General features: G+C 42.6%; 1 pseudogene; it reads left to right on the forward strand.

Annotated features, from left to right (window-relative positions):
• The first annotated feature begins 919 nt into the window (after positions 1 to 919).
• Positions 920 to 1,745, forward strand: LOC132217333 (ER membrane protein complex subunit 2-like; annotated as a pseudogene).
• Positions 1,746 to 14,660: the final 12,915 nt, after the last annotated feature.

Genomic DNA, 14,660 nt, shown 5'->3' on the forward strand with positions numbered 1-14,660 from the left:
GTTTGTTGCTCACAGAATAATAGAGGCTTTTTTTTTTTTCTTTGCTTCCTTGGTGGAGATTTCCTGGAAGTTTTAGGATATCTTCCCTTTAATTTTTCCTAGACACCCTGATTTTACTTATACCTCTCACCTTTGCTTTCCCTCCATCCCCCACTGCAACAGTAACTTGCTCCAGGCTCACTTTGCTCTAGTGCAGGGGTGGGCAAACTCATTAGTCAACAGAACCAAATATCACCAGTACAACGATTGAAATTTCTTTTGAAAGCCAAATTTTTTAAACTTAAACTATACAGGTAGATACATTGTTATTAACTTAATTAGGGTACTCCTAAGCTGGCTTTGCTAAAAACGTCCTCCATCTGATTGAGATATGTTCGCTGAGGTCAACCCCTTCCAACTCTCCCATCCACACTCGTCTTGTATACTTGTTTCATCTATCTCCTTTCGTTCATCCTCTCTATATGTCCAAACCATCACAACATACCTTTCTCAATCCTCGACACTACATCTTCTTTCACTCCACAACATTCCCTAAAATTAACTTAATAATTTTACTTAAAGTTTTAAGCCTTAAACTATAGGTACATTGAAAAAAAACTTGATATCATACTTAATAACAATATTATTTATTGATAAAATTAAATTCCTTACAATTTACCATACAATATCCATAAAATTAAATCATAAAATGACTGACAAACACTAATGTGCTTTCACCAGGCACCGAGAGCAAACAAATGCACACGGCTAGGGCATGGCTTAGCACACATCAGAACAAGCATTAAAACTGCTACAGAAAGTCATGCCAGTAGACAACAGAACCAATAACCAAGCATGATGCGATGTGATCATGTGTTAATCGTTTGCCAAACATTGTTTATAAGCGGCGTGAGAGCTTTATGAGATCACTTAGGAAGAAATGAGAGAGAAATTAGAGGAAAGAAAACTCATAAAATTGTCAGAAATTATGAGAGTTGGACAGGAATTGGTTAATGGACACACTACTAAACTTGGAGCTGATATTTGGATCTATATGAACAGGTGATAGTGCAGCGCTAGACTACGGGCAGGATGACTTGGCTTGGCTTGGCTAAGGAGTTGGGAAGACAGTTCTCTGGCAGTCACAGTATCAAGCACTAACTGGCATGAGATTTGAAGCCATGGAAAGATACGATGATGCTGTACAGCTGTATGATGGAATCTTGCATGAAGGTCCAACTAACACTGCACCGGGAAAGCATAAGATTGCCACTCTAAAAGCCCAGGGCAAGTGTGGAGGCCATTCGAGAAGTGAATGAGTGTCTGGAACAATTTGTTGGAGACCAAGAAGCCTGGCCTGGGTGTGCATGGCTTCTTATCAATGAACAGGACCTGCTAAAGCAGCCTTTTCCTCGGAGAAGCTTATGCTGACTAATCCACACAACCACGTACACTGTCAGCAGTACGATGAGGTGAAACACACCCAAGGAGGACTTGAACTTTTAAGAAAGTGTTTTACACAGGCATTGACACTGAAGAGCAGAAAAATGAGAGCTTTGTTTGGACTTTACAGATGAGCAAGTCATATTGCTTCTAATCCAAAACCAAGTAAAAAAAAAAAAAAAAGGACACCATGAAATATGCTAGTTGGGCAGCTAGTCAAATAAACAGCTTATCAGTTTGCAGGCTGAAGGAAGAAGGAAACCACATGTTCTCTAAAGGTAGTTGAAGACATGTTGGAAACACGGCAGATTGCCCAGTCTTAAGGTTTCCAAACCTCTTTCATGTTACCTTTCACAATTGAACTTATTGTCCTGTGTCTTATTTACTGAATGCCCAGTGATATTTATATATTAATTTCCTGTTCAAGCAGTTGTAAATAATGTGTTTATATGAACCTAAAAATGCTTTTATTGCTAAGCAGCAAGATGGGGGAAGTCCATGGAAGAAAGATTTAAGATGAGTCTTATGAATTATACATCATTCTCTTCAGATTACACACATATAACTGCTTTTGAACTAAAATCTGATGTAGAAATAACCTCGTTAAACAAGCCATAATAATTTATTTTAAAATATAAATTAATTAATTAATGTTCAGTCATGAGACAGGTAAAACAAGGCAAAAATCATTAATTTATAACAGTTGGAATAAGTTGAATTTATTAATTCAGATGGCTAAGCCTTTAATTTTTAGAGAAGCCCATGAAGCAGATAGATTCAGAGCTGACAGTACTATTTTAATCTCTTAAGAATCTAGGTACCTTTAACTTATTACATAATTGCTTGGATATTGTGGTTTTGTTTTATACATTAGGATAAGGACAAATTTGTAAATCCCCTGTAACTCATAATATGGCAACATCTGACCTAGTGGTGGAACCTATAAATTATACCATTTAGGAAAATATTTCTCAAATTCTCAGTGTTCTTACGAATTACCTGAGGTGCTTTTTGATATGGAGACCCCTGGACTCCTTGTCCTTATGGCCAAGCCTGAGATAAATGGGACTGGGGTGGGGATGTGCTGCCCTCTAGTGGGCAGGCCTGCAAGGGGCAGGCAAAGGGGTGGGTGTGTCCTAATGTAGCAAGGCGAAAAAGGTAAGTTATTCCTTCTGCAACATGAGCCTTTGTTAATTAGATGTAGAAGATCTAACCATGAATCCTTGCATTTAAAATATCCTATATAATAAAAGGCTAATATGCAAATCAACCAAACGTGGAACGACCAGTCTCTATGATGCGCACTGAACACCAGGGGGCAGATGCTCAACACAGGAGCATTTGCGGGAGGGCACAGGCTGGGCTGAGGGAACCCCCCTTAAGTGCACATATTTTGCGCACCAGGCCTTTAGTTTGTTACAAAAACTCTCAGCAAAGTGGGAATAGAGAGAGCTTATCTCAACATGTAAAGGCCATATATGACAAACCTACAGCAAACATCATACACAATGGGCAAAAGCTAAAACCATTTCCTCTAAGAACAGGGACAAGACAGGGATGTCCACTTTCACCACTCTTATTCAACATAGTATTGGAACTCCTAGCCACAGCGATCAGACAAGAAGAAGAAATTAAAGGCATCCAAATTGGAAAGGAGGAAGTAAAACTCTCATTATTCACAGATGACATGATATTGTACATAGAAAACCCTAAAGACTCCACAAAATCAACACCATGGGCACACCATGAATGCAGAAGACGAGTCTAGGGAATGTGGTATTTGAGCCAGGAAATTAGTTGAAGTCCAGGGTAGTCAGACTAGAACAGGGGTTGGCATGGAGGCTGGGGGAAGTGGGGAATGCAGGGCAGGCTTGAGGGTGAGGACCAAATTGAGGGCCAGAGGTATCCATCCTCCAGATCCAACCTAGGGGAGATATCTGCATTTGGCTCTCAAAGCAGTTTCCCCATGGCCTGGGAGAGCCATGAAAGGCCAATCTCACCTCTACACACCAAGACTTGCCTCAGCTGAGCAAACACGTTAGCCATATCCCAGGGAATTTGTGTGTCAGTGAGTAAGTCTGACTAGGAGCCTGGGGACAGGCAAGGAAAAGGCTGATGGTATGGGTCTGTTGCGGGAATAGAAATTGAGGGCTGGCATGAACTTGGAATGTGTGGAGCATTTTCCTTCTTTGTTGACTAGTGAGAGTAACTTTCTGTGATTCCACAAGTAAGAGCTCTGTGCTAGGTCACAGGGATGGAGTAGTAGGTACCCACCTGCCCTTGTCTAATCCAGGATGTGTCACTTCCAACTATATTGGATGCTTCTCTCCTCACCTAAACTTATGTTGGTGGGTGTGGTAGAACCCAGGTTATGATGAGCAGTTCTGCCTACCTGGTCATATTACAGACCACATTCAGACTCTCCATCTCTACTCAGGCCTAAAAGCCTGTTAGGAACTGTTGTTTTATTGCTGTAGAAAATATTCACAAGAAGTGGCCTTGTTCACAAGAAGTCTGCCTAGGAGTAATTATTTTATTAGGTCTCACCAGAGGTTTCACAAAGCACCTTTCATTCTTCTAACATAAATTAGCAACTTGTCCTTTTCTCTGGAGGGTATGTCCAGCATAGCCCAGACTAGTGGAGCCATAGATGTGGCAGATCCCTGAATGGTCACAGATGTGGATGGCCCTATAGCTCATGCTTTGCTTAAACTGCTGATCATAAGAGTTGATCTTGTCTCTGGTGTCACTCTCATCACTGATGTCATTGTCTTAGAGCATCAATGTTAACAGGCATCACTTCCACCCTTTAGAGCACACGTGTCTGACTAAGGCATTTAGAAACTTACAGTTTTGTTTTTCTTTAGCAGGAAAGCCTCTAGTTCTCGCCATTTTTGTGACTTGAGTTTGGCATTGAATTAACTTGGAGAATGAACACATCCATTTGCCCTGGTAGGGAGAGCCGCTTCATGGGCTCATAATTTTTGCAGCCACTTAGAAGGGACTGTGGTAGGTTTAATAGTTTGCTTTTGTCATCTTTACGTTCTTAATTTGAACAAAGAGCCATGAACTTTCATTTGACTTTACATAGTCCTTCCCCTACACCTGACCGTTGGTTGGGAAAATTCTGTAATGTGACCAACAGAGAGCAGTACAGCAGCAAGGAAACCTGGAGAAGCTGTGAAGGGATGTAGGGAAGTATTTGGCTTTTTCTACTCTGATTGTGGCATTACAAGTGTCTAATGAACAGGACCATCCCACATCCACCACTGTAGGTCACAGAAGGAAGGTTCTCTGTCTATGATGTTCTCTGGAGATTCAAATTTAAAGAAATCTCAGGTAGTTGGCTCAAATGTGAATGGCATTAAACAGACACAATAAGCTTACACTAAATATTGGTTTTTAGAAAAATACTGGAGAGAAAAGAGAGAGAGGAGAGAGAGAGAGAAAGAGAATTGGTGATGAGAATGAAATCAGCTCAGTTTCCATCTTCCAAAGGAAAGATATTGTAGTAGATAATGCAAAAAATTAATAAATAAATTCAAAGAACATCATTTAAGAAACTCTCCCTCTCCCTCTCCCTTCCTCTCTGCAAATAATCAATAAAATATATTTTCAAAAAAAGAAAAACAGCATCCTTGTCTTGTTCATGATGATAGTAACATTTTCCAAGGTTCTCCATGGAATGTTGGGTTAGCTGTTAGCTTTCATGTGTAACGTTTATCATATTGAATAGTTTCCTTCTATTCCTACAGCTCCTGCGTTTTGTTAAAACTATAACCACTTCTCTCTAGAGACTTATTTTACCATGATATTCAATCTGCAGGCCAGGAAATAAAGCACTTTTAGACTGAAAAGTCATTTAGCTGGAACCTCTCGTTCCAAGATCATGAAGACTGGGTTGTTCCATCTGTATTGCCTAATGAATTATTTAAAAAGAGGTAAATGCCTTTTCACTTTCTATAAAGTTCCCTTGGCCCAAGAGATGGACAGAGGTGGTAGCCTGCCTTCCACAACATACATGGAATTTTACATAAAGAGTGGGACCTCATCTTTTTTGAAATTAATGACAGAAAGAATTAATAAAAGCTCATGAGAGGAAACTACTACCTGATGATGAGGTCATAGGAAACATCAGCAGGGAAGGTGTTCCCTATGCTGACATTACAGAGATGTCTGGGGAACAGGTCAGGGATCACCCTGGGGTTATGTGGGGTCAGAGAAGAAGTGCAGCCCTCTCCTTACACATTGTCACCTGAACAAAGACAATTGTCCTTCTACAGAGGTCAGGACCATCCTCTGCTGACCTTTACAGAGCTCACTGGGGACTGTGAGTGGCTGAGATGTCTCGGAATATAGCAGGACCCCAAGTCCCAAGCCCACTCTCAATCAGTCCTTGGTCTTTTTGCAGAGCCCACAAGAGTGCCTACCCTCCTAGAGAGAAACACAAAGTCACAGAGCATGAGAATGCTGTGGTCCGGACATGCTACTCAACTGTGATCCTCACCCAGTGGTTCTTCAATAACATGAGTCTGTAAGAGCATGAAGCTCTCCTGGAGTAACAGAACCCTCACCATAGACCCTGTCAGGTGGGAGGATGCGGGGAACTACCAGTGTGAAGTGTCCAACCACATCAGTTCTGCTGAAAGTGAAGCGGTTGAGCTGGATATAAAATATTAGTGACCCTGCTTTCCTCCTCTATGTTATTAAACCGTGAATAAACTTTTTTCACCCTTGAAATAAATTTGTTGTGAAGGTGGAAAGTCCTTAGAAGACTTGAACTGAGTCAATAAATGCTCAAAATTGAGAGCTAGCATTGAGGTTATTGTTGACTGAAGCTAACATTCCACACCAGATCCCACCTCTGGTTGGTCCCGTTTTCACCATCTCCACAGTGAAGGTGACACCGAGTTTCTCCCAGCAAGGGCAGTGGTCATGTGATGACCAGTGGGAGCATGTGCTAAGCTTCCATGAGTCCAAGCTCTGTCTGTCCCTTCTCCAATGGGTCCTGTGGAGGGGACCTGGACACTGTTTTGGACAGCAAGAATGTACAGGAGGACTCCCATGTGGGTATCAACACTGATATTTTTCTTCCTGTTTTACCTCTCCCCAAATATTTTAAAGCCGTCTTAAATACTTTTCATTTTGGTGGCAGTGGATCAATTTCCATAAGTTCAGTAGGATACTGTCTTCCTTGTTAAAAGGATAGAATTGGAAATGCTGGTCATAAAACGAAAGCTTTGGCTCAAATGTCCTAGTTCACACTGATATCCTGAGAATTAGAAAAGACTTCACTCTTTATGGAGCTCAGTTTCTCCTGAGGGGTATTTTGGAATCTCTTGGGGTAGAGGGCATCTCCCAAAGCTAGAGAGACTGCAGGTGAAGTGTGATGGGGAGGCTCCCTAGCGTCATGAGGCTGTTAGAACTCCCATCTTAGGTTTCACAGAAACATGTGCAGCAGAGCAAACTATGTGTGAATGTCATTCCTCTGAACTTAGGTCACTAATCAGCCAAACTGAGTGACACTAGCCATGATGCAGGATCACAAATACTCTTCTTCCTTGGAAATTTCATTTGATCAAAGGGAAGGTGACTATAGAGGGAAATGTAATATCTCCATGGAAAACTCCCATTGCACAGCCTTCTGGGAGATCAGATCCTGGCTCTGTTCAGGGACTCTCAGCTATTTTTCACCTGCTTATAAATTGCAGGAACTGATGAAGATGCAAACTGGATCTTGGCTGAAAGACATTTAATGGTGTTTTCCTCCACTGTGCAGAAAGCCGTTTTGTTATGACCAGGGGTGCTTTCACTTTGCCTCAGAGTCACTTATGTTTAGATGGGTTCTTCCTGACTGCAGGCCTCTGACCTCCGTTGTTTGAGAGCATTTTCTTCAGAAATGTAATCGAATTTGTAATTGCAGATTTTTTCTCTGACCTTTTGAAATATACACACATCTCCTTAAAAACTTCTTGCCATTGTTATGTCCCATAGAATATTTGTCTCAAGAGCCTGGGCCCACCCTTTTGAAATTTAATCCTCCTTGTGTCCCTGTGTCCCAGTCTCTGAGGGAGGGTAGCAACCTAACTTGGGTGAGACATTAATAGCCAAGAGGTGAAAGGACCTCCTGTCCGTATTCCGTGAGAAGTTTTACTTTTGTTTTGTGGAAAGCCAACTAGCAAACACACATGCCTATGATTCCTGCTGCCATTGTTAAAATCTCCCCAGCCTTTTATTTTGAAGGTGTTGAGCTCAGTCTCACTGTCCTATTGCATGGTTGGTCTTGAATAAAGTGTTTCTTGCCTCTTTCAATTTGCCCAATGCATGTTTTCTTTTGACATCACCTACCTGTAATTAGCTGATCCTGTCATCTTGCTCATCTTACCTTATTTTCAAATTCTCCAATATTTCCTTATCTGGGTATAATCCTCAAAATAAATGTTTCTAACTTGCCTCCCTCACTTCTGACTTACCCTCCAAAACAGATGACCTGACTACCCAGATCATTCCGTGGCCCCAGGTTGCCTTGGAGTGGCCTTTGACCCAGAATCTGAGTGCACCTGCACCGCAGCCTAACCATTAAGAGTATTCTAATTCCACGGGCATTTCAACTGCACTCTCAAGGGAAAGGTCACAGAGATTTTAAAAAATACTATGTCATAAAACTCAAGAACTCCAGTAAATATGCAGGATGTTTGTCATGCCAGTCACACACCTTATTTTGGGCCCTCTGTGACCTGGAGCTAAGGCCAGACATCACTGTCCTCATTCTTTGTTGTTTTTACAAACTCCATGTGCCTGTGGTTAGAGACTCCATAACCAGAACCTGGGACATCAGAAATAAATCTCTCTTCTGGTTCTATTTCCTTTTCTGCTCCTTGTGGCCTCTGTCATATTTAGCTGAAATCCTTGGAGACCTGGCCAGAGAAGAATTGTGGATAAGAAAAGGTGGGTATGAGGAAGGACATGGAGGGATGCTGTCTTCTCAGAGTCAGGATGAGAAATTATAAAGCCTTGGAATGTTTGGATGTTACGGAATATGTGGGTTCAAGACTGACTAGGAGCCTTCGGACAGGCAATGGAGTAGCTGACAGTGTGTGTTGCGGGAGGAGGTATTGAGGGCCAGGATAAACTGGAGTGAGTGGAGCCTTTTCCTTCTTTCTTGACCAGTCAAAGAGAACTTCCTGTGATTTCATAGGTGAGAGCTCTGTGACAGGTAACAGGGCAGGAGTGGTAGGTGTCCATGGTCTTGGCCACCTATTCTCATCTAATCCTGGTTTTGTCACTTCCACATGTGATGGATGCTTCTCTCCCCACCTGACCTTCTGTTGGGGGGTGTGATAGAACCCAGATCATGATGAGCAGTTATGGCTACTGGGTCACCTTACAGGCCAAGTTCAGACTCTCTGTCTCTCCTGAGGCCTAGATGCTGGCCAATGGCTCTTGATCAATTGCCTTAGAATAGAAGCAAACCATAGGAATGTGCATGTCATTTTATATGAGGTATTACAAGAGGCTTAACAAAGCACCTTTCATTCTTCTAACATCAGTTAGATGAAGTTACAAGCACAGAAATTTCTTCTTTACTCTGGAGGGTACCATCCAGCATGGCCCAGACTATTGGAGCCATGAAAGCCTCATAGATTTGTCAGACCCATGAATGGTCAGAGTCCTAATGTCCTTACAGTTCATACTTGGCATAAACTGCTCATCATTAGAACTGACCCTGACACGGTTGTCACTGTCATCACTGATGTCATTGTCATAGAGCATCAACAGCAGCAATAATACACTTCCACCCTTCAGAGCACATGTGTCTTACTAAGGCACTTAGAAATCTTATCGTTTTGTTCATCTTTAGTGCGAGAGTCTCTAGTTCTCACATTGAGGATGACTGTAGGTCTATAGGTATTTTATGACTTAAATTTGGGATGAAATTAACGTAGAGGATGAACACATCCATTTCCCTTGCTAGGGAGGGCCAACTTCATTGGATTGAAATCTGTGAAGTCACTGAGAAGGGCCTGCAGTAGGTTTAATACTTTGCTTTTGCCATTTTGAAATTCTCTTTCTTTCTTTATTGATTAAGGTATTACTTATGTGTCCTGACCCACCATTTTTGAAATTCTTAATGACGCTCACTTTACTTGATTACGTCCCTAGCAGAGACCCCGGGCTGGAAAAAATGTTTTGAGCCTGGCCGGTGAGACTCAGTGGATGAGTGTCCACATAAGAACCAGGAATTCATGGTTTCATTCCCAGTCAGGGCACATGCTCAGGTTGCAGACTCGATCCCCAGTGTGACGCATGCAGGAGGAAGCCAATGATTCTCTCTCATCATTGATGTTTATGTCTCTCTCTACCTCTCCATTCCACTCTTAAATCAATTTTTAAAAATTTTTTTAAGAAAAAATGGTTTGGCCCTATTTGGGAGGTGCAAGTTGTAATACGGCCACCAGAGGGCGGCACCACAACAAACTAACCTAAAGGAGCTGAGAAGGAATGTGAAGAGGTTTTGAATTTCATTACTCTAATGAACAGGACCACCCCTCTTCCACCCCTGTGGCTCAAAGGGGAAGATTCTCCATCTATGATGTACTTCAGAGATTTGAATTTAAAGAAATCACAGAAAGTTGGCTTAAATGTGAGTAGCCTTAAACAGATACAATAAAGTCTACAGTAAATACTGGTTTTCAGGAAAGTACTGAAGATTGTTTTGTATCCTCAGGGTTCCTTGAGATATCATATGAATTGAGAATGATATTTTTATTTGTTTAAAAATGCCTTTGTGGAGAAACTAAGATGGCGGCATAGATAAACACCGGGAAATTGCTGCTTCCCACAACAATTGATAAATGCATCAAAAACACAAGCTGGACTCATCCAGAACTACAGGAGAGCTGGCCGAGTGAAAATTCTACAACTAGAAGGAAAGAAAAGCACACTGAGAGCCAAAGTATCTGCCCAGGTGGAGTGCAGAGGTACGGGGGCTCGCGCGCGCGGAAAGGGTCTGGCACCTGAGGACGCGGCTGTCTTTTTGAATCCGGAGGGAGACACAAGCTCCCGAAGGCTCTAAAATCCGATTCCGGGAAGTCTCTGGGGACCCACCACTCATATGGGGAGAAACTGGTCTCTCTGGCAGCGGGCGAGCTTGAGGGCGGCTTTCCCTCAGAGGTGCTTGCAGCCATTGCCAGGACACTGGGACGCTCGACTCCTTAGGGCGGGGCTGAGGCTCCACCACCATAGCTGCTTCCTCTGCCCTTTGATTCCTTGAGACCCCGCCCCACCCAGGCTGCAGCAGAGACTTTTGCATATGAATGCCCCGGCCATTTGCAACCTGTAATTACCTAACCACAGCCTGGCCAGATAGACCCAGAGATTCCAAGAGAAGGCCCAAGGCCCCACAGTGGCTTGCATTGCTACACAGCTGAGCATCATCAGGGCACTTCCAAACTCCAAAAAAAGGAAGGGGAATCTGCAGTTCTCTTCGTAGTTCCTGCTGTGTAACCTCAGGCAGAGGCTAAATTAGCACCTCCTTAGATCCAAGAGCCACTGTACCCAGTGGTCAGAGGGGGACCATCCAGATCACAACTCCTCAGATCCATAAGGGACACACTCAGGGTGCAGTCTCAGTGAGCACCAAAGCCCCACTGAAGCAAGTCTTGCCCCAGAAGGGTGTCTCCAGCACAGAAGTTCTCCCACCGTAGACACAGCTGATTCTCACTGCCAGTTGGCCTGGAGGTCAATTCCTCCCAGTGAGTCTACAACAACCAAGGCATAGCTATAACAAGACTGTGCACAAAGCCCATAAGGGGGTGCACCAAGAGTGTCGACCTCAGGTAACTGGGGAGGCTGAGCCACTGGGCCCTACAGGACACCTAGCACACAAAGCCACTCTATCAACACAGGGAAGCAGCCAAAATGCGGAGACAAAGAAACAGGTCACAAATGGCAGAAACGGAGGAAAGCAAATGACTAGATATAGAGTTCAAGGCCACGTTTATAAGGTTTTTCAAGAATTTTATGGAAACCGCCGATAAATTTAATGAGTCCCTCAATAAGTATAGTGAGACCATGGAGGACATGAAAAAGGACCAACTAGAAATTAAGCATACACTGACTGAAATAAAGAATAATTTACAGAGATCCAACAGCAGACAAGAGGATCCCAAGAATCAAGTCAAAGATTTGAAATACAAAGAAACAAAAAATACCCAACTGAAAAAGAAAAAAGAAAAGAGATTCCAAAAATATGAAGATAGTGTAAGGAGCCTCTGGGACAACTTCAAGCGTACCAACATCAGAATTATAGGGGTACCAGAAGAAGAGAGAGGGCAAGATATTGAAAACCTATTTGAAGAAATAATGACAGAAAACTTCCCCCACCTGGTGAAAGAAATAGACTTACAAGTCCAGGAAGCGCAGAGAACCCCAAACAAAAGGAATCCAAAGAGGACCACACCAAGACACATCATAATTAAAATGCCAAGAGCAAAAGACAAAGAGAGAATCTTAAAAGCAGCAAGAGAAAGACAGTCAGTTACCTACAAGGGAATACCCATACGACTGCCAGCTGATTTCTCAACAGAAACCATGCAGGCCAGAAGAGAGTGGCAAGAAATATTCAAAGTGATGAATAGCAAGAACCTGCAACCAAGATTACTTTATCCAGCAAAGCTATCATTCAGAATAGAAGGTCAGATAAAGAGCTTCACGGATAAGAAAAAGCTAAAGGAGTTCATCACCACCAAACCAGCATTATATGAAATGCTGAAAGGTATTCTTTAAGAAGAGGAAGAAGAAAAAGGAACTCTTACCATTTGCCACAGCATGGATGGAATTGGAGAGCGGATAAATACCACAGGATCTCACTCATTTGTGGAATATAATGAACAACATAAACTGATGAACAAGGACTGATCCAGAGACAGAGAGGCATTGATTGGACTGTCAGGCTTTGGAGGGAGGGTAGGGGAGGGTGGGGGAAAGGGGGAAAGATCAACCAAAGGACTTACAAGCAGGCATATAGGCCTAACCAATGGACACGGACAACGGGGGGGGGGGGGGGGGTGAGGGCATGAGCGGGGGGGGGGGGCGGGTAGAGGGTAACGTGGGGACAAGGACAAATATGTAATATCTTAATAAAAATATATTTGGAAAAAAAATGCCTTTGTGATTACAATATATTTTATTGAATGTGCAGATTTCTTTGAGTAGTATGGACAGTTAACAATATTAAATCTTCTAATTTATGGTGGTGTTGTTAATGGGGATGGGTTTATAAAGAAGCAATTGCTCTGTTTCTTTTTCCTCCAATCTTTTTGTACTCATTATTCTGAGGAAGTTCACAAACCTCTCCTAGCCCAGGACTCCCTGAGGTGAGAACAGGACAAGGGTTCCAGAACTTTAGATCCAGGGCCTATGTGAGGGGTTTAAGTAAGCAGGAGTCTTCCCCTGATCCTTCCATTTTCCCCCTCTGGTGTAACTGGCTGTTGACCCCATGGATAACTCTATTCTGTTGAACATCCCTCTTTTTACTGCCACTCCAGCTCAACTGGAACAATTTTGTCTTGTATAAATAAGAACCTTAAAAAAAGCAAATAAGAACCTTATTTACTAGAGGCCTTCCATTTTAAGAATATTAGTGACTGGTTCATTTGACACATCACTAGTCTGTCAGAAATATTTGAAAGTCATTTCCAAACAATGTATGCAAATTATAGTAAGAAGTTAGGAATATTCCTTGGCATGTAGAATGGGGAAACTGAGCCAGATAGCTGAACAAACTGGCCTAGCAATTTACAGCCAGATGCAGAAGGTCACCAGGGCAGAAAGCCTTGGGTACCTAGCAACAGGCAAAACTGATCCAAGACCTTGCCTTCAGGGTGGCCTTTTCTTCCCTGGCATATCATTGGTGTGTGACTTAGACCTCCTGTCCTGCTGTTGACCAATCAGTGGAGACCACGATCTGAAAGGGCAAACCTGGAAATGCTGATAAATATTCTATTGAGATCTTCCCTGAGACCTCCCCTAAGTCCCCACCTTTGAAAAGTAGATAGAACCCCTCTAGGCAAAGAAGCCAGCATGTGCCCCTCTTGGGGCACACCCCCTCAAATCTCCTTTTCCAGTGAATTTTCTTTCACCTAAACCATAAGTGATACCCATGCAACTTGCAATGATGGGAAAAATAGGCAGCACTAGCCCATCTTGGGCTAACCCCCTGAACTTATCCCCAAGTCCCCTTGCCTCTAACTCTCCAGTGAGCTGACAGCAGCCTTGCATAGGCTCACTTCTGTCCCATAAATTTTCCAGAGAACCAAAGGAGCAACACCTTGTCTCTCTTCTACTCCTTCTTGTATCCCAGGCCCTTCCTTGTGTACGTGCCCCCACCTTTAATAAACGTAGTCTCAAAATCACCTGGACTCATATTCTGCAATCTTTCCTCATGAAGTCAAGTACCTGCACACTACCAGCTGGTCTTAGGCAAATGACCTCAGGGCCTGGCTTTTATTTCTGATAACATTTTGAAATGTAGAGGGAATGCTATTTCAAAAGGAGGAAAGGGATCTGGGAGTGTTCTTTAAAAATATTTGTATTGATTTCAAAGAGGAAGGGAAAGGGAGAGAGAGATAGAAACGTCAATGATGAGAGAGAATCATTGATTGGCTACACCCTGCACAACCTACACTGGGGGTCGAGCCCACTACTCAGGCAAGTACCCTGACTGGGAATCGAACTGTGAACTCTTGGTTCATAGGTTGTTGCTCAACCACTGAACAACGCCAGCCAGGCTGGGTGTTTTTAAGAGAAGTTAAAAGTAGGTAGTTTGACCTAACAAGTTAATGTCTGAATGAGTAAAAAAAGGCAAACTGAAAACAAGGGAAGCTGTAGAGGTTAGTGGAAAAGGAATATTGAGAAATTTTATGTAGAAATGCCAGAACCTAATTATGGGGATATGCTTATATCTTAACCCAACAAAGACTACTAACCATATTAATTCAAATGAACCTGAAGTAGCTATAAAACGTGGCCCTGTATAAGTGCTGCTGAGGCACAGGAAATTTACTTATGATATTCTTACTGTCGTCCTGTTCTATGAAATTTTTATCAGATAACTGTAATATACACCATTGGGTTCTTATACCTTTGTCCCCAAATATGATTACAGTTCCAAATTGCACAACCAGCAGGAATCAGACTAATAATGAATGACCCTTGAGTGTTTCCATTGGGAAATA

Source organism: Myotis daubentonii, chromosome 15, assembly GCF_963259705.1.
Source record: "Myotis daubentonii chromosome 15, mMyoDau2.1, whole genome shotgun sequence".
NCBI lineage: Eukaryota > Metazoa > Chordata > Mammalia > Chiroptera > Vespertilionidae > Myotis > Myotis daubentonii.